The 19,276-nt window shown below is 41.8% G+C and overlaps 1 long non-coding RNA gene across 1 annotated transcript; it reads left to right on the top strand.

Annotated features, from left to right (window-relative positions):
- Positions 1–14,769: 14,769 nt before the first annotated feature.
- LOC148131429 (uncharacterized) lies at positions 14,770–18,921 on the top strand. Its single transcript, XR_015748366.1, has 2 exons — positions 14,770–14,975; positions 16,274–18,921. It is a non-coding gene; the product is annotated as an uncharacterized LOC148131429 (long non-coding RNA).
- Positions 18,922–19,276: the final 355 nt, after the last annotated feature.

Raw genomic sequence — 19,276 nt, 5'->3', positions numbered from 1 at the left:
AGTGCATCAAGAGCCACCACACACAGACGGATCCTGGACATGGGCTTCAAATGTCATGTTCCTCTTGTCAAGCCGCTCCTGAACAACAAACAATGTCAGAAGCATCTTACCTGGGCTAAAGAAAAACAGAACTGGTTTGTTGCTCAGTGGTTCAAAGTCCTCTTTTCTGATGAGAGCAACTTTTGCATCTCATTTGGAAACCAAGGACCCAGAGTCTGGAGAAAGAATGGAGAGGCACACACTGCAAGATGCTTGAAGTCCACTGTGAAGTTTCTACAATCTGCATTGATTTGGGGAGCCATGTCATCTGCTGGTGTTGGTCCACTGTGCTTCATTAAGTCCAGGGTCAATGCAGCCATCTACCAGGAGATTTTGAAGCACTTCATGCTTCCTTCTGCAGATGGGGATGCTGACTTCATTTTTCAGCAGGACTTGGCACCTGCCCATACTGCCAAAAGCACCAAAGCCTGGTTCAATGACCGTGGGATTACTGTGCTTGATTGGCCAGCAAACTCGCCTGATAGATTCTCTATGGGGCATTGCCAAGAGAAAGATGAGAGACATGAGATGAACAATTCAGAAGAGCTGAAGGCCGCTATTGAAGCATCCTGGTCTTCCATAACACCTCAGCAGTGCCACAGGCTGATAGCTTCCATGCCACGCCGCATTGAGGCAGTAATTGCTGCAAAGGGGCCCAAACCAAGTACTGAGTACATATGCATGCTTATACTTTTCAGAGGTCCGATATTGTTCTATGTACAATCCTTGTTTTATTGATTGCATGTAATATTCTAATTTTCTGAGATTGTGGATTTGGGGTTTTCATGAGCTGTAAGCCATAATCATCTCAATTATGACAAATCACAGTTTGAACTATCTTGCTTTGCATGTAATGAGTCTATCTAACATATTAGTTTCACCTTTTAAGTTGCATTACTGAAATAAATGAACTTTTGCACGATATTCTAATTTTTTGAGTTTCCCCTGTATACTAGACATTGGTGTAATCATTTAGCGTAAGAATCAAGTTGCAGTACAATTATGTTTATATAAATCTCATTAATGTAACTTTGTGCTGGATGAAAAAAAATCAATCAATTTTCTTAAAAAGAAATTGAATTCTTTCCATTCTTTTTATGAAGAAATTTGTGGCTTGTACTTAGCTTTCATTAAAAACAACAAACAACAACAAACTGGAGAACATTATCAATTACTATATATTCTTGCAGATAAGCAGAGAATTTTAGGTGGATACTTTATTGACTTAAGGGGCCATCACTGAATCAACTATAAGACTATTTTAAAAAATGAAAAAATAGAAATCCAACAGCCCAGGGCAAAATGGCTGACAAAAACAATGGCCAGAAATTAAAGGAGAGAGAATACGTCAGGCCCTTCAGGCAATTGGACTTGTGGTTGTTGCTATCATGGAATGAAGTGCTGGAGACCCTCAATTCTGAAGAGATGTTTGGCTGAGGTGTTGACTTGAACACTGATTTTATTGCATGTCAGTGGCTGAAGTACTGTATGTTCATTCACCTTTGATGATCATCATATGGCTCTGGCCTCAAACTGAAAAGGACTTCATTCCATGCTGGCTAGGGCATTCTGGGAATTGAAGTCCACGAGTCTTAAAATGGCCAAGTTTGGAGACCCTGATTTAAATAAACCACACTGATCAGGAGCAATGCTACATTGGAAGTATAAATAGCTATTCACAACGAATCATCCCACAAATACTTCTCTAAAACTAGTGCACAAGGTGTGACCCTCCATGCTTTCTCTGGACCCCCTTCCCCTCCCTAAATGACTTTTTGACATGACAGGAGTAACAATATTATTAAGTACGTGGAGATAATCCAACTGAGTTTTTCCCCCTGTCCCATTCATTCTTTTGCCCTAGTCCTAACTACTTTTGTGAGAGGTTTTCTTAGGGAGAGCCCCAAAATGTGTCAATCACATCTTGACCAAGCCATATTCTAATATTAAGTGTAATAGGTCTATGTTCTGGTGCTGAGTGCTTAATAGGACTCTGTTCTGGGTTCCCTTGCTACTCTGATCTTTGCTTCCAATACTTTTAGCTGCTCTTGCTTTGGCGATAATTTCACGGTGTTTGTAATTAATACCTGGACTTGTTGAAGGTTAACGCTACACCTTTTCACAGCTCCGCCTTTGCTCTGGTGATAGATAGAGCTGTTGGTATAATGATGAATTGCCATGGCTTTCTTCAATCTCCTTTGGGTGTTGTATTACAGAAACCACAGGAAAAGGTTATGTAAATCACAGCCTGGGGAAAGAACAAACCAATATGTACTAGGGGTGACATGATAGTAGTGTTCCAATATTTGAGCGTCTGCTATAACGAAGATGGGGAGTGTTAAGTATGGAGAATAAGTGAGACCAGACATCTGACCAGTGACTTCAACTCTTTAATAAAGTGATAGGCATAACAGAGCAATGCTATGGGCAGCAGTAACCCTTTTATAGGGTTAGCTGCTGCCTTATTAACCAATGAAAATGTGCAACAGGTTCAAACTACTGACCAATAAGGACAGTCCCAAAAGTGGCCAATCAGGGGCTGGTTCTGGCCCAATCCCAAGTTGTTGTATAAGGACCAATCAAGTGTGCAGGTTTTCAACCCCTAATTTGCATTTAGGTTATTCACTTTTATTGATTCACAACACCCCTCCCCCTTGGGTTCCATTTGAGGGGAGCTGTGATAAAATCCTCAAGATAGGCAGGCCGTTTGGTCTGCCTGGATGATTTCCGAGGCTCCACCGGGCTTTGTCTAATGTCCGGTTCCGGTGGAGCGTTTGGATGACCATTGTTAAGTTCTATTTCGCTGCACGACGATTCCGTGCTGCATTCACTGTGGTTGTCTCTGCTACTGCGTGTTTCTTCGGGGTTTTGCAGTTCGTTTTCCCCCGTATTAAAGTTCCCTGAAGACATCAACTCCCTCCCCACTTCACGTTCCGGTGCTTCGCTGGGCTGTAGGGCTCCCGTTGACCTGCTATTAGTTGTATCAAAGTCAATTCCCTCGATACTCCCTCCCCCTTGAGTTGGTGAACCGGGGAAATCATGGCCGCTGGGTGGTAATCTCGATCGGAGCTGGTCTATGTGGCGTTTCCACACCCTCCCATCGTCTGTTAGCAGGCGGTAAGATCTAGGCCCGGTGAGGTGGGTAACGGTTGCGGGTATCCATAATGGGTCGCCGGAAAAGTTTTTGGCAAATATTAAATCGCCTACCTTAAATTCCCGGCATTTGCTGCTGGAGCCGAAAGGTTTTTCCGGTGCGAAAGCGGGGTGGAGCCGGTCAAGGTGCGATCGTATTTTCCGCCCCATAAGAAGTTCAGCGGGTGTTTTGTTGGTCACGCTGTGGGGCGTGATGTGCTGCAATAAGAGGATTCGATTGATTTTCTCGTCGATGTTGCCAAATTCCATTTTATGCAGGGTCTTTTTCACAAATTGTACCATGCGTTCTGCACGTCCATTCGCCGCAGGGTGCGTGGGCGAGGTCAGCGCATGGCGGATGCCCCAATCAGCAAGATATTGTTCAAAGGGCAATGCAGTGAACTGTGGGCCGTTGTCCGAGACCAACACGTCCGGAAACCCGTGCGTGGCAAATAGTCTGTTTAATTTATTAATAACTGAGTCAGTTATAGTTGTGTGCATTCGATGAATCTCGAGCCAGTTAGAATAGGCGTCGACAGTAATCAAGAAAGTGTGACCTTTGGTAGGCCCCGCAAAGTCAATATGAATACGGGACCACGGTCCCCTCGGCGTTTCCCATTCGGTTGGGCTTGCTTTAGGTGGGGCGTTGCTGACGTCCTGGCAACGTTGGCACGTAGCGACCCAGGCCTCGATTCTTTTGTCGATTCCCGGCCACCAAGCATAGCTGCGTGCGAGTGATTTCATCCGCACAATGCCTGGATGTCCCTCATGCAATACCGCCAACACAGTCTGTTGCAATTTGCTAGGGATTACGACTTGATCGCCCCACAAGATACAGCCTTTTTGGGAAAACAGCTCGGTTTGGCGGGCTTTGAAAGGTGCCCATTCAGGTGCAATTTGGTCCGTCGGCCACCCCCGTTCAACCCAGCGGAGTATGTGTTGCAGAACTGGGTCACGTTTCGTTTCAAAAGCAATGTCTCTAGCCGTCAAGGGTGGTGCCTGTAGAGTTTCAATCTGTAGTGTTGAGAGGGTTGGGGCTGGATCCACAACAGCGTCTGGGAGCGGTGTTCTGCTCAATGCATCGGCGTGGAGAATCGATTTCCCGGGCGGTGCTGCAAGGTGTAGTTGTAGGCCGCCAGGAATTCAGACCAACGGGTCATTCTGGGGGACAATACATACGGGGTTGGTTTATTACCCGCAATGATCCCCAGAAGCGGTTTATGATCAGTGATTATTGTAAATGCACGGCCATAAACATATTCGTGAAATCTTTTAACTGCAGCCACAATAGCTAAAGCTTCTTTGTCCAGCTGACTATAATTTCGTTCAGCTTTAGCTAAGGTTCGCGAAAAAAACGCGATGGGGGCTTCCGCTCCGTTTGGTAATACGTGGGCCAGAATTGCCCCAACCCCAAAAGGTGATGCATCACATGTGATAGTGAGTGGCAGGGTCTCGTTGTACTGCATAAGTACTGAATCAGAAGTTAGCAATTTCTTTACTTGTTGGAAAGCATGTTGTTCCCGTTGTCCCCAAACCCACGTTGCTTTTTTGTCTAATAGTCTATGCAATGGTTCAGCTACTGTTGCTTTGTGGGGTAGAAACACATTATAGAAATTGATAAGTCCAAGGAACGCCTGTAGGTCTGCCTTGTTCCTTGGAGTGGGTGCCTTTTTAATTGCTCGTAATTTGTCTTCGGTGGGATGAATTCCTTGGCTGTCCAGGAGGTATCCCAAAATTCTACTCTTTCGGTACATAACTGGCATTTATCTTTTTTTACTCTGAGGCCTGCATTTTGGAATCTTCGTAAAACCTCTCTGAGTCGTTTTTCTAGGATGTCTTTGTTAGGTGCGGCGATGAGTACATCGTCGAAATATGGGACAACGCCTTTTATCCCTTGTAACAACCTTTCCATTAAACTCTGGAAGATTCCAGGGGCGACGCTTACCCCGAATTGGAGCCGGTTGCATTTAAATGCGCCCCTGTGTGTTACGATCGTTTGCGCCTCGGCTGTGGTTGGGTCTACAGGCAATTGTTGATACGCCTGGGCTAAATCTAGTTTGGCGAAAACTTTTCCGCCGCCCAGAGAATGGAGTAAATGTTGTACTACCGGTACTGGATAAGCACTTTGCTGCAGTGCGTGGTTTAATGTGGCCCGGTAGTCTCCGCAAATTCTTAGGGACCCATCAGGCTTGATAGGCGTCACTATCGGGGTTTCCCAACGGGCGTGGTCGGTGGGTTCCAGTACGCCCTGCGCTATCAGCTTATCGAGTTGTTCGTCGATTTTAGGCTTTAAGGCGAACGGCACCCGACACGGCTTAAGGCGGATGGGTGCTATTTCAGGGTTCAAGTTAAACGAGATTGGGGTCCCCTTATACTTGCCTAGTCCGTTCGCGAAAATGTCTTGGAATTCTTGCACGAGTGCTTCCTCCCAATCGACGCTTTCGGCCTTGTGGACTCCGGCTACAGTGATTCTGAGCGGCCTGAACCATTGGAGGCCTAGAAGACTAGGCCTGTCTCGATCCACGACAGTCAGTGGTAGTGCGACGGTGCGGTCCTTGAATGAGACCTGGAATCTGCGGGACCCGACGACGGGAATTCGGTTGCCCTGATAGTCTTTGAGTATAACCCTCTGAGGGTTAAGGTCTTGGCGGCGAATCGTTGGAAGGAGCTGTTGGAGCGTTTTCCACGACACCATTGAGAGGGAAGATCCCGAGTCTACCTCCATCACGCAAGGTTTGTTTTCGATGGCGACCTTGACTCGGATTTTCCCAGCATCAAGGGATGTAGCGTGGCTTATGGTGATTGTTTGGTGGGTCTCTTCCCGCCTGGTTTCTTCACGCCTGGTGGAAGTGGTGGACGGCTTGTTTCTGTAGGAGTGGTTCAATTTTTCTCGGTGTGTGCCGAAGAATCCTGAAGACTGGAATTCGGCCTGTCGGGGTTTGGAGTTCTGTTTGCTCCTGCAAACCTTTGCGATGTGACCGCGTCTTCCGCAATGGCGGCAAAGTGCGTCAAGGAATTTGCAGCCGGATCGTGGGTGATTTGCTCCACAGCCGGCACACGGTCGAAATGAGTGTTGTGAGGACTGGTCTCTCTCCGTTCGAAGTCGGTTGACCTCTTCCTCATTGCTGTCGGACGGGGACTCTAGGTCTTCGTGGTGAGTTGATACCGGGTGTCTCTCTGAGTGAGGCGAGGTATCAGTGGTGAGTTTACGTAGCGGTGCGTTGGTGCGGCGCATTTGGGCTGCCGACTTCTTTGTCGCCTCTGCTGCCGAGGCTTCTTTAAGGGCATCGGTGAGGCTGATGTCCCCCTTAGCCATAATTTTGCTCTGGATAGCGCCGTCTTCTAGGCCCAGAACCAGGCGGTCCCGGAGGGCTTCTTCTAAGTCGGCGAACCCGCATAGGCCTCCTAGGTTCTGGAGGTCCGCGATGTAATTGGCAAGGCTTTCGCCCTTCCGTTGGTCCCTCTGGTAATATTCGTGTCTTCTTACTAGGGTTGGTATGGTGGGCGCGTAGTGAGCCCGTAGTAACGGCTCGAGGACGTCCCAGTCCATTTCTTTTACCTCTGCTGGCTTGGCAAGCGACTTTGCCATTTTAAACACGGTTGGTCCACAATGCGTTAGAAAGATAGCTCTTTTTTTGCCGGTTGTCGCATCTTTCAAATTGTTGGTTTCCAGAAACATCTGGAACCGATCCATGTAGGCCTCCCAGTCTTCGGTCTCTGGGTTGAATGGAGCAGGTGGTACGGCACCACTGGCCATGTTGCCGTTGATGGTGCGTGTTCGACCACGTGCTCTGTTAGTTGCTCTGTAGGTTAGTCAGCTCTTCGGTCTCCGGATCCCATCCTCGTCGCCAGTGTTAAGTATGGAGAATAAGTGAGACCAGACATCTGACCAGTGACTTCAACTCTTTAATAAAGTGATAGACATAACAGAGCAATGCTATGGGCAGCAGTAACCCTTTTATAGGGTTAGCTGCTGCCTTATTAACCAATGAAAATGTGCAACAGGTTCAAACTACTGACCAATAAGGACAGTCCCAAAAGTGGCCAATCAGGGGCTGGTTCTGGCCCAATCCCAAGTTGTTGTATAAGGACCAATCAAGTGTGCAGGTTTTCAACCCCTAATTTGCATTTAGGTTATTCATTTTTATTGATTCACAACAGGGGGTCAACCTATTCTCCAAAGCACCTGAAGGCAGGACAAGAACCAGTGAATGGAATTAATAAAGGAGAGAACCAACCTAGAACTAAGGAGGCCTTTCCTGACGGAACAATTGATCAGTGGAACAGCTTGCCTTCATAAAATGTGGGTGTTCTAACACTGGAGGTTTTAAAGAAGATATTGGATAGCTATTTGTCTGAAATGGTATAGGGTTTCCTGCTTAAGCAGGGGGATGGACTAGAAGACCTCCAAAATCCCTTTCAACTCTGTTATTCTGTTATTCTAATATTGTAAGGAGAACTTCTCAGGGTATTCACTACCCTGGGTTATTGTGATAATCCAAACACACTTGGTGCTGCGATCGGTATTTCTATGGTTGCTTCATCCACACTTCTTTTTCCTTCTTGCTTTTGATTATACAGCTGCTTTGTGGCTGCTTTAAAAAAAAAAAAAAAAAAGATTTGCTTTGACAATCATTCAATAAATAATCCTATCAGGTTTATCAGCGGGAGGAAGTTGGAAGGAAATAACCCATAGCAGCATCTTACAAATAATCTCCTTTTGGCATTGCAATGTATGACTCCTCCCAGTTATCAGACAGGGCTACACAGACCCACCTCTGTGTCATGCACACCCTCTTGTTACAGTTCAAGAAAAACTCCAGAGATTGCCAAATGCACCTTGAAGTAAACTTTCTCTATCAACATAAGAGACTTCCTGGTGCTGCCTTCCGTTGACTCTGTCTACCCTTCTTATCCAGCTCCACTGTTTACTCCACCTGTTTAAAGATACTCATTGCCAATTCTCCTCCCAGCTCAGAGGCTAATCTAGTGTAGAATTTTTTTTTTTTATAAAGGATTGGTAAGGTGACTGTAGGTGGAAAGCTCATTCAACAATAGTTCTAAACAATTTAGGGCAAGAGTTCAAATATATTTGTGCTCCAAGAACATGAAGTTGTCCACCCATCTAATCTGGGCAAAGGGCACGATTTTGCACTTCAGGGAAGACTTAGGTAGTGATGTTATTTTAAGTGGAGAGAAGACTGGAGTGCATGTCATGGCTTCCATTCAGATGGGAAGTTTGATATAAAAGGGAAGCAAATCTCTGTAGAAGGTTCCCTTCCTGGAAGCTAGCAATCAAATCAACTGCAGTTCATTGATGCTTTTTTGGACAATTGATAGCAGGCCATTACTAGCAGTTCTCTTAGGGGAACTGGAGAGCTTAATAATAGATTCTTAACTACAGAAAATGAGAAACAGCAGAGCCTGATAACTGATTCTGTTTTTGATGGTCAGGTTCTGCCCTTCTTCTATAGCTGTATTTTGAGATTTGAAGTTTGAACCTGCCAACCATTTTGCTGGACATATTTATATAGATCTTCCTCTATTCATAAGGCATTCTATTTTATTTTTCATTCATGTTACACTTCAATCATGCTTTGAGATTTCAACTTGTCAGGAATAGCATCATCTTAAAAAAACTGTTTATGCCAGGCATTTTAATGTTATTTATTCACCGGGAAGAATATTTTTTACATGGCCATCTTCAATTTCAGTGACAAATACTTTTCAGGTTACATGAGATTATGGAAGAGTGGAACTGAAGGATGAAAAGCATCCAGATAAAAAATCAATTTAGTTTTTTGCTTGATTTAATAGTGGCATATTTTGGACTTTACCTGTCTCTTAAATAACAATCTGAGAGAAGTCCAAATTTTTGGTTCATTTGAACATATGTCCCTTGTGTGCGTGTTCTTGTGTGGCATTTTGAAGTATTGAATGTTAATTAAGTGTTTGCTGGCTATTTATGAGAATAAGCAGGTTTTCCATATATTGAAGACAAAGGTGCTAGCTATGATTGTGGACTTTTTTCATTTTTTTTTATGCCTCTTGGTGTGTATATATCTTATTGCCAAATCTTTGGTCACAAATGTTGTTAGAACGTGCAAGATGATTGTCATAGAACAATATCCATACAGATTTCTAATATGACTGATATTACTTTGGATGGAGAATTAAAGCCACAGGATTGTGCAAAATGTTATGAAATACTTTTCACTTCTAATTCCTTTATATTGTTTTGTGGTTATGGTGGGGCTTTAGAATATTGAGACGGTGCAGTGGCCACAGAATGGAAGAACGTTCTTTGTAATTTTTAATATTCTGAGGTACAGAAGACATACAAAGACCTGAAGAATTTAGGGGCTTTAATATAAGATTTACCTTCAAGATTCAGGAAGTAATTGTGCCATTTTGATCACACTGAGAAGACTTTATTCGAAACAGCAGGTGGTACATCTGAATATTTTAATTTAAGGAAGGTGCTGATAAATTAAAAACCGATTCCAAAGAGACTTCAAACCTTATAGGAAAGGAGTGGGCAACTATCCCCTCTCATTTTCTGCTTCAGGTCTAATATGTGAGCGATTTCCCTCTTGATAGAATTCAGGATCTGTCTTTTAAAAATACTAGGGAGTGGAGCGAAAAAGAAATAACCATGGTTCCAATTCTACATATTGTAATGAGATATGTCACAGGGTCAGCCAATCCATTTTTTCTGCCTTACTCAAAATGTGGGTGTTGCCCTCCAGATCCACATATATAAATTGACAATTACATCTTATTTCAGGACTAATACACAGAGGCAGGACAGTGGGCTAGTTTAAGAGATAACAGGCTCTCATTGTAACCACTTTCAGACTTTGGCGTCAGCCATCAGAAGCATAGATTCCTCTGCTTTGAGATTCCAAGTTGCAAAATTTAGCTTGATTCCTTCTTACTCAGCTAGACATTAATCTACATTTATATATAGTATATCCAAACTCAAGTAATTTTAAAAGGGAATTAGAAATTGACAAGTTCTGTGAAGAGAATTCAAAAAAGAAGAGTTTGGGATGCTTTTTGAAGCAGTATAAATGTAAAAGGATTTTCCAGAACATTTTAAATACATACAAAATCTCTATATAAGTATGTTTTTAAAGAACAAATCTTGAACTGGCATCTGTTAGTGGCACTGTGTGTGTGTGTGTGTGTGTGTGTGTGTGTGTGTGTGTGTATTCTTAGGCTAACAGATGGGTCCGGATGGCATATGGAATTTCTTTTTATGAATTCAATCATATGGCTTCGTATTTCCTAGACATGCTGTGTATATAGGATAAAAAAGTATGCGTTCATACAATTCATTTTAATTAAAGGTTATTTCTTTTCCTTTCCTCCTATGTGAACAAAGAAAATGCAGAAGGTAAAGAGCCTAAAAGGTTATCAGCACTGCCAGCTGCTGTGTCATCACAAGGGACTAGCAACCATTTTCGAGAGCTTGATCGGATGAGGACACTCGGTACGTCCGCCATTTCCATCCCAAATGTGACCTTGTATCCTGCTGTTCTTCTGTTTTGGCTAGTGCATTTTTTGTGAGTCTTCACTAGCCAACCAGGTCATCGAAGGCAGGAACATGTGCCCCCAATGGGTTAGTCTCTATTGTTTTCTAAAGATAACTTTACTATTATTGCGTAGTGTTTATAACAGCTGCTTTGTAAACAGAAGGTTGTTCACTCAAAGCACGGTAGCAGTATATTTTTTTTATTAATTACCATTTTTTTTAAAATGAACTATTTATTTTTCCCTGGATTTTTTTTTTTTTTTTTGAGTAAGTCTAGCAATGTACTATTTCATAATTTTCTCAACAAACCCTTCTAATCTCAAGTGATTGGAGAAATGTTGAAATAATGAATTACAGAATACAGAATACCAGAGTTGGAAAGGATCTTGGAGGTATTTTAGTCCAACCTCCTGCTCCAGCAGAAGACCCTACATCATTTTGGACAAATGGCTGTCCATTTTTTTCTTGAAAACCTCCAGTGATGGAGCTCTGATAAGGCAAGAAGTTCCACTGATTGATTAGTCTAACTGAGTCTCAATTCTAGGTTGAATCTCTCTTTAATGAGGGGGGAGGGGGAAGTAATTAAACAATATCCAGCCAGATTTCAAACTAGAATGTTTTCATGTCATTGATATAATTATTGCATTACTATGCCATTACTAATAAAGGTATAGGTCAAGATGAGAGCATTTGTTTAAGCAGTTTATATGCCCTCCCATCTGAGAACAATGTTTCTGTGCAGTGAATAAGATTTAAAATAAAAATGATTAGAACAGCCAGCTCTGCTGGCTGAGGAATTCTGGGAGTTGAAGGCCACAAGTCTTAAAGTTGTCAAGTTTGGGGACCCCGGATTAGAACAACAACTCAAATAACAAATGTCCAGAGCAAAAAAAACAAAACAAAAATAATTCCAGTTTACATTTATAAACAACGTCATCCACCAGAAACTACTAAACCTCCGTCCCCAAATCCCTGTGGGATCAGCCGGGTGTTTAGTTCCTTATAAAAAGCTAACAGGATGAAGACCAACAAAATCTCCAGAGGGATGCCAATCCTCAAGACCAAAACCTAGAGACCAAAAGGATGGTTTTTTTTTATTTATTTTAGTTTGAAGCTGGTTCTTGTTCTTAAGTGTGTGTGTGTGTGTGTGTTTGTGGAGATATTTTATTTATTTATTTATTTGATTTGTCAATTGTTTACAAGATAATAAGTATATGTGTATACATAGTTATGAATACATGAAATGGGTACATATAAGAAAAATAAAAGAAAAATAAAAGAAACAATAGGACAGGGACGGTAGGCACGTTGGTGCGCTTATGCACGCCTCCTAGAGACCTCTTAGGAAAAGGGTGAGGTCAATAGTAGACAGTCTAAGGTTAAAGTTTTTGGAGTTTGGGGAAGAAACTACAGAGTCGGGTAATTTCACAGGTATACCAGTGGTGGGCTGCAACTGGTTTAACAACTGGTTCTGTGAGCACACGCTCACGCAGCATTCAAAGAACACCAATTTGAACTTCTATAGGGCAGCCCCGGTAAGTAGAACATCTGAGGCATGTGAAATCCACGGTGCTGTGTGAAACAGCTGAGCTGAAAAAGACGGAAATATAGGACAGGATAGGGCGGGGCCAGCTGATCATCGTAACTGCGTCTGAATTGGCAGCAGCCCACCCCTGAGGTATATGTATATCAGTGGTGGGATTCAAATTTTTTTACTACCGGTTCCGTGGGCAAGGCTTGGTGGGCATGGCAGGGGAAGGATACTGTAAAATCTCCAGTCAGAGGTGGTATTTGCCGGTTCTCCAAGCTACTCAAAATTTCCGCTTACCGGTTCTCCAGAACTGGTCAGAACCTGCTGAAGACCACCTCTGAGGTATACATATATATTTTGCTGCCCAGAGTCATTGAGATGAGTGACTATATAAGATAAATGAATGAATGAATGAATAAATAAACAAGCAAAAAAAACATGCCTTCATTTTTTTCTTGTAGCTATGTATCATCACTTTAGCCATTGTCTATCCACTGCAGGATGAAAGCCTCTTCCGTAAGTTTCCAACCCATACAGTCCTGAGCTTTCTAGTTATGTACGTATTGTAGGTATAAATGTATACATATAAAAGGATATATGTCTGGTGCCAGAAGAAGAAAAATCATTCCTCTGGAAGAGAAAGGGGGCAGGGTATAGCAGCAGGGGTATGGAAGGGCATCTGGTACGAGTAGTGCTTGACTTTCATTTAGTGACCGTTCTAAGTTACAATGGTACTGAAAAAAGTGACTTATGACCAGTGGTGGGATTCCATTTTTTTTTACTACCGTTTCTATGGGCATGACTTTGTGGGTGTGGCAGGGGAAGAATACTGTAAAATCGCCAGTCAGAGGTGGTATTTGCCGGTTCTCCGCACTACTCAAAATTTCTGCTACCGGTTCTCCAGAACTGGTCAGAACATGCTGAATACCATCTCTGCTTATGACCATTTTTCACACAACCATTTCAGCATCCCCCATGATCACCTGATCAACATACAGATGCTTGGCAACTGGTTCCTATTTATGACGGTTGCAGAGTCCCAGGGTCTTGTGATCCCCTTTTGCGACCTTCTGACAGACAAACTCAATGTGGGAAACCAGATCCACTTAACAACCCTGTTACCAACTTAACAGCTGCAGTGATTCGCTTAACGAATGTGGCAAGAAAGGTCTTCAAATGGGGCAAAATTCGCTTAACTGCCTCACTTAGCAACCGAAATGGGCTCAGTTGTGGTTGTAAGTCGAGCACATGTACGTAGTCTTCTCTTTGGATTGGAAATGTTGCAAACTATTGCCAAAGGGTCTCAGTCTAAACAGATTTTTTTTAAAGCCATGTTAGAATCAAGCCAGCAGGAGCATTGGGCAGGAGCAATTTAAGGGTGCCATGGGACATGCACTAAGCTAGGAATCTCCAACCTTGGCAACTTTACAACTTGTGGATTTCAACTCCCAGAACTCCTACGCTGGCTGAGGAATTCTGGGAGTTAAAGTCCACAAGTCGTAAAGTTGCCAGGAGACCCTGCCCTAAGTCATTATAAAAGCACCTCCCACAACGATCTCATTTTAAAGTGAGGATTCCTTTTATTTACCTGCCCTTTTTTTCCCTAGGTTTAGCGTGAAATGTTATATACTGCTGTTTATTTGATTCATGTTTCCAAAACAGCTGAAAATTGAGAAAGATAGGAAGCTGGACTATTTCTCTTCACCTGCTGATGCAGAAGACAGCTTTTTAAAAATTGTGAAAAAGCAGAAAAAAAGCAGAATGGAAGCAGAAACAAAAGAAATTGGGCAAATGTACCAATGTTTATTTTAAGAAATCTGCAAGGACTTGCATCGTTAAAAATATATATATTCGACATATTACAGTTAGGTTCACAGTATACAATATTTGTCTGCCAGAGTATTTTTAAAAAGGCTGAAGGGGAATTGATGAGGTAGGTGAGACACCTCTTAGAACATAATGTCTTGCACTCAAGCTGATTTGAATTGTAAAAGGGTTTTTATAGGTAGAATAGAAAGCCTGGTAAGAAAGAATTGAATGAAGCAATTCTAAAAAAAAAGTATGGAGCTTAGTCATTCTGCTCATCTAATATCTAAGGCCTTGGTGATTGTAACTTGACAAACTAAGTTAGGTGAGACCATACTTTGGATCATAACTAAAGGCAAGGAGGGATATGGCAACAGGAAGCAGAATGATCAAGAAGAGGAAATAGCAATCAGTACATTATATTCATTTTTTGCATTGCCCCCAGCAATTGTGAAATGCTTTAGTCATCAGTGACAGATAGAAGAAAGAACCAATATCTTACACAGCAAGGAGAAACTCCAAAACTATTGAAACAGGACTTTGCTGGATGAGTGAAGCAAATTGAATGTCTTGGGACCTAGAGCAGAAGTTGGAATCACTTTGAATGATGTGTATAACTGAATCTTTGCTTTCAGAAATGGGAAAATCTATTTTGGACAGACACATTAGTGTTGCTTATGTTTTGCAGGATGTTTCATTTATGCTGTATTAGTGGATTCAGGTGATTTCCTGAGGTTGCATGGAAAGTTTGCAATTTTATTTAGCCCTTCGACAGTATCATTGGTCTTCATTTACAATGGGAAGATGACTCAAGTCATCAATATGCTTCTTCCAAGAACCCTTTATCCAGAATTTTAGAAGAAGGCTTTCAATAGAAGCTAAAAGCTATAAAAGATCTGGATGGAGACAGACTAAAACTTCTGAATGCAGGTAAGAAACAGAATTAAGGCTTGTTTTGTACTAGTGATGGCATTGAAGAAATCTTACTTGGCTGTTACCATAGGTTCTGTATAATGCAAGCCAAGGGATTCTATTGAGTGGCAATATGCCTACTTTGTGAACACTTGTTCAAATCAACCTAAGGAACAATTATCCCAAGGGTGCTTTTTCAAAAGGCAACTGGATTTTCTGGTTTTTCTTTAAAGACATTTCGCTTCTCATCCAAGAAGCTTCTTCAGAGCTGGATCAGAAGTGAAACATCTTCAAAGAAAAACCAGAAAGTCCAGTTGCCTCACTTGGATGACTGAGAATCTCCACAGACATTTAGCTGTGCACTTTGGGATGAATACCTTTCAAATAGTACAGGAGTAGGAACAGATTTCCAGAAAAATTGCAGACTGCAGGAACCATTTGAGCTTCAGTTTGAGATGTAGTAGACAACACAGACTCACAGAGCTGAAGAAGCTTCTTGGATGAGAAATGAAACATCTTTGGAGAAAACTCCAGAAAGTCCAGTTGCCTCTTGAAAAAGCACCTCTGGGACAACCATGAATTAGATTACTGAGAATAGATACCAGGGAACAATTGTTGTAACCAACTTGCATTACATTTTGCAAGCGAGACTGCAAGAAGAATTATTAGTCTGGACAGACTTAAGTAAGCATATGCAAATCAATGGCTTTGCACCAATACCTCTTCTGGATTGTGTCTGTAGCGTGTTAGAAATATTTTCTCCGGCCCTAATGAATAAAAGGTGAGATATAGTACAACTGGGCAGGAAGTGGGGCTTGCGATATACTTTGACGATACAAGCAGATCTTAAGAACAAAGCTACCCTTTGGCTGACAAAAATCTATGTCCCTGAAACAAAGAAGATGCAAAGCAGCATTAGCTCACCATGCCTGAAGACGAGCCCTTTGCTGCTCAGGATAATTGAATCATAAAATAGTTTTAACGTTTTATCTCTCCATTTGTCAGTGATAAGTTTTGAAGGGTACATTATTCTAAGAAAAATTAGGCTGGCTTTTCAGTGAAGGAAATGCCATTTATTTTATTTTATTCTTTTTAAAAAAAAAAAAAAAGAAGAGGAAGGGAGGAGGAGGGAAAGGATGGTAGTGGGGGAGAGAGTGCCTGCTTTGTAAAGAACTTCGTCAGCCGTGGCAGGAAAAATGTCACCACATCCTCTGAACCAGCAACATACTGTGCGGCCAAACTTCCACGCCAAAAGATCAACGGAGATAAGAGAACAGTGGGTAATGGTAATCCTTGTTCCTGTTTGCTCCTCACAGCTGTGCTGCGGATGGGTCACCCTTTACCAACAAATGAAAAGAAGTGGAAAGCCCTAACTCTATGGAACCTTTGAAGGCGCCGATGGCACTGAAATTTGGAGAGCCCTAACAATGGGATGCATTTAAGAAAAGTTCAGCGTTTGGGTGGATGTACGCATTCACTCCAGAGTTGCTCCAGGGCTAAGATGTGCTTGGATTGTAGATAGAGGGACTTCTTTGGAGTACAGTTAATCACGGGGTTCCTTCTGCATGTAGCCAACTCTAGGGACTGTAGAAGACTGTAATTAGCAACACTCTTTGTGGAATTGCATGGCTCCTGGAAGAAGGCTGTTAAAATTGCTACTTTCCTGAGGATATCAGCCAAGTGGGTCATGTGCTTTGGTCTTCCCACCAGCAAGCGAGGCTTGATTCTTGGGAACTTTGGCCCAGCATGACATGGAAACTCTGGGACTTCCAGTAGCTTCGCTATGTTGGAAAGGAACAGAAGCTTCATGTTCATATACCGGAGATACCAGTGAGTGTTGCTATGGTGCTGGTGCAGAGGTAATAATAATAATAATAATAATAATAATAATAATAATAATAATAATAATAATAATAATAATAATAATAATAATAATAATAATAATAATAACAACAACAACAATCATCATCATCATCATCATCATCATCATCATCATCTACAAAAAACACCCTACTTGGAACAGCTTATATCCTCCAACACTACCTGAACAGTTCCGAGATCCTTCATTAGGACTCAAGCTGTTGAGCTATGAGCCAGCCCCAAAGGCTGTGAATCTCACTAAAGATTAACCAATAATAATAATAAAAAGCTAAAATAAAGGAATCCAAACCAGGCTAGGCCACTGCTTGATTTTCTATTCAGGTCAATGTTAAACACGGAAGCAGTAGCCATTTGCCAGTGTTTATAATTGGAGGTCAATATGCACTGACATTCAGGAAATTGGTATGATATGCTTCAGTATTTGTATTTGGTAGCTTCTTTTTAATTTCAGCAATCTCAGCCTGGGACATGGAATCATGATTAAAAATTTACATGGACAAATCTGTGTTCAAGAGGAGCAGATGGTAGTGTGAGATCTGTCTGCTATGACAAGCTTAAGCAACCTTTTAAGGTTGGTGAATAATGCGGGAATTTTGAGAGCACGTTGTGATCGCTGGCCCAAAATGGCTGCCAGAGAAGGATGTCTTGGCAGAAAATTCAGCACGGACCAGTACAAAAACCTTCATTTTCTAGAAAGTAAGCTGATGTGGTTGCTCCTTGCTATTTCTTTTGGTTTCCATCGTTCCAGTTTACTTTTGTCATTTCTAGCCAGAGGGGAATGTTCCTAAGTATTGATTACAGATTTTGAAGTTTTAAAAATAAATGTGGTTACCCTTACCGTAGCAGCTAAGGGTTGTCCACTCATCTAGATATCTAGAGAGTGTAACACCCTAGATTTCTTTCTTTCTGATCATCTCAAATTGCTAATGCTAGCCCATCGTGTATCCTCATCATACTAGGTAGGTGAATATTGTGAAAATGAATCAGTATGCATAAACATGAACTTAATGTGATGTGAATGAAGAATGGAGTGGCAGCTGTTGATCTTCTGTTCAACAATAAACTCCACTTTGGAAGAAATTGTCAATAGTATTTGAGCTGTCAGCACGCCTTATGAGAATAGGTTTGAAAGAATTACTCTGATGTGGGGAGGATCATCAATTAATGCTGCAGCATGTGCTTTGTATGAAGAAGATCCTAGTTTCTGACAACCTCAGTTAAGAGAGCGAAGTAGAATTGTGTAGAAATGTGAAAAACGACTGCCTGGAATTTTGGATGTTACTGGAATCAGAATGGATAATCCTGGAAACATAATATGAGGTTCCTTCCTGTGTCTGAAGAACTGTACGTAACTCTGGATTAAATGCAGATGGCAGTGATCTTTCAGAACACAGAATTTCAGCAGTCAGGTGGGTTATCTCATTGTTTCATGGTAAACTTTCTCAAGTAAAAAAGTTCCCTGTTATACGCAGCTGATATAGGAATAGTAAGTTAAGAGAAGTGGCTGGAAAAAAAAAAAGCAGATAAATTGTCCAGTTGCTTCAACTGTTTTACTGAAACAGAATCAGTATGGAGCAGATAAAACCTCTTAGGTTGGTAAATGAACAGACTTATAAATGAAAGTAGTATAGACTAGCTTCTTAGTAAGAGAAACTCCAGGAGCTACCTAAATTAAGCCTATGTATAATATTGATTGTTCCTTGTGCACTTGGACATTTGAGTGATGTACCTGCGCAGAACCACCTCTGGGGAGTTTCCATGGCTAAAGAGATGTTGGGTTGATCAAGTCTGTAGCTAAAAGCTTTTTCTTTCAAGCCTGAAGGCAAGATGAAATATTGCACCAACCTTTAGTAAATGGTTGGCAGTGGAGGTAAGAATTCAATAAATGGATTTTTCTCAAAACCCAAGAAGCAAAGAGAATGCTCCCTCACTTTGAGCACTACCAAAATTTGTTGCCACAAATCCAAAGACATGATGGGGAACACAGTTACATCCTGCTTGTCAGTAGAAACTGTAATCAAGGAAAAAAGGTATTTTTTTTCAATGAAGGGACATCAAAGCAATAAATTGTGTGAAAAAGCAATGCGTGTTTTTCCTCTGTTCTTGCAAGAATAGCAAAGAAGTCTAATGTTTTTGCTGCAGTGATAACAAAGGAATTGAAGGGAGAGTGAGATGCTCTTCCCAGAAAAAAAAATATCTCTTTGACTATAAATTATGTTTCTGCAGAGCTGCATCACCCATCTGCACAAATGCTCAGGTGACCGTTTGAAAAGCAGTAACAGGTAAACAGCTTCTTTAATTAATAACTCTCTGGTCCCCCTTAAAAAAAAAGCATCTCTCAATTATCGGTCTTTTTGGACCAAAGCACAAACAACTAGCAACTGATTATAACAAGGTAATTATTTCTAATGCAATTTAACTGAAAACTTGAAGCCTTT

Source organism: Notechis scutatus, chromosome 3 (genome assembly GCF_049901735.1).
Source record: "Notechis scutatus isolate UNSWTSFEM ecotype Mainland chromosome 3, rNotScu1.2, whole genome shotgun sequence".
Classification (NCBI taxonomy): domain Eukaryota; kingdom Metazoa; phylum Chordata; class Lepidosauria; order Squamata; family Elapidae; genus Notechis; species Notechis scutatus.
Note: the sequence above shows the minus strand (reverse complement) of the source record. Positions and strands in the feature narration are given on the sequence as shown.